Below are 2,158 nucleotides of genomic sequence, written 5' to 3' on the forward strand. Positions count from 1 at the left end.
TCAGTTTCTCTGAGAAATAATTTGTTACACTAGCTGAAGCAAAGGGGTGAGCTACTGGAAAAGTAAAATGAGGAAGAATTTTCAGTGTCTTAAAGCCCTGAAGCCTAGTCATTAAGTGCTTAGACTAAAGGTCCTACTGCCCGGTTTGAATCCAGGTTCTTCCACTCATCATCTGTGTGATTTTTGGCAAGTCAACTCACCTCTCTGTGCCTTTTCATCTATAAAATGGTGATGATAGTATTCACTGCAGAGAATCACTGAGCAAATTGACGAGATAGTGCATGCAACATACTCAGAATGATGCCTGGGGCAGAGAAAGTGCTCGATAAATACGAGGGCACTTCATAAAGTTCATGGAGGATTTGTACTATCCTCTACTTTTCCACAAACTTTTTGAAGTACCCTCATATTACCTGCTATCATTATTTTCCTGTTACCTCTGTGTTGGATAAGAAGTTCCTTTGCTTTTAGGATTATCTTTAAAAGACAGTAGAATAAAAACATAAAGAAGTCTTACCACTTTTAGAAATAATATATGTTCATTTGTTAACGAATTCAATAAATATATATTGAGAACTGACAATGTGCTAGGTACTGAGGATAAAGTGTTGAGCCCCGCACAGAAGCCTACTGTTCAGTGACAGAGACAAAGAATACATTCAAAGAATCATGAGAACAGTCACATATGAATAAGAGTACTTCGGGCAATCTTTTCTAAGGTAATGGTACAAAACATGGAAGGTTCTATGTATAAAGATATTTCACATGGTGTCATTTATAATAATAAAAGTTGGAAATAACCTCAATGCTCAATACGAAAGGAAGGATGAAATAAATTATTACGTGGCTACTTAATGAAATATTATGCTGTCATTAAAATGATGGCTTTGAAGTTTATGTAGTTACTGTGAATGGCATTTGTGATAAAATATCACTTGAAGAAAGGAAGACATGAAATTATACCAATGCTGTAATTATGACTGTGTTTAAAATCTGCATATAAAAGACTAGAAGGAAATATGCTGATCTGGGTTATAATGGACAGACAACAACTATGATTTACGGAGTATTTACTGTGCCAAGGCATTTTAAGCCCTTCTTCACACTATCTCCTTTAGTTGGCATACTCACAAGGTAGACATGATTACTTACCCTTCACCCAGAGAATTCATCCATACCCTATGAGGGAGGCACTGCAATTCAAACCCACAATAGTTGCCTCCAAAGACAGGCTCATCCTAACCACTAAACATTATGACGTTATAGACAAATGGGAAAAATAAGTTTTTGCTTTTAACTTCCTGTATTTTCCTTTTTAAATAATGATAACATCAACAATTGATCGTTTGCTGTGTGCCAAGTANTTACCCTTCACCCAGAGAATTCATCCATACCCTATGAGGGAGGCACTGCAATTCAAACCCATAATAGTTGCCTCCAAAGACAGGCTCATCCTAACCACTAAACATTATGACGTTATAGACAAATGGGAAAAATAAGTTTTTGCTTTTAACTTCTTGTATTTTCCTTTTTAAATAATGATAACATCAACAATTGATCGTTTGCTGTGTGCCAAGTACTATCCTAAACGTTTTATGTACATAACTAATTTATTCCTCACAAATACTCAATGAAGTAGGTTCCGATATTTTCCTCATTTTACAGATGAGGAAAATGAGACACAGAAAATTAAATGGCTTGTCCAAGGTCACACAGCTGCTCAGTGAAGGGTATTGGTTCCAAAAGGAGCTGAAGCAAAAGAACACAAATGGCTCTGCTGGAAACATAATTTTAAATATTTATGTGCAGATAGTTCTTATTCAAAAATATTTTTAAATAGGTTTTCAAAAAATTTTGTTTAAAGATTGAAAGAATCTTTTTGGAGAAATGCAATAATTCTTTTAAAAATTGAACTATTTCAAAAATATCAAAAAGTTCAAAAGAATAACAGAAAACCCAGTAGGTTTTAACAAATGCTAATGTCTTAAAAAATAAAAGCTACCACCCCACTAAAGGTCATTGATCAAGAAAATTTTTAATTATAGCCTTTACATTCTACTTAATCTGGGAATCAATACAAAAGGAGTTAACTCTCAAAAAGCCACCATTTTCCTTTACTAAGGAATTCAGAGAAAAATAGAAAAACAGTTTAGCTAGA

The sequence above is a fragment of the Galeopterus variegatus genome, unplaced genomic scaffold (genome assembly GCF_000696425.1).
Source record: "Galeopterus variegatus unplaced genomic scaffold, G_variegatus-3.0.2 Scaffold6978, whole genome shotgun sequence".
NCBI classification, from domain to species: domain Eukaryota; kingdom Metazoa; phylum Chordata; class Mammalia; order Dermoptera; family Cynocephalidae; genus Galeopterus; species Galeopterus variegatus.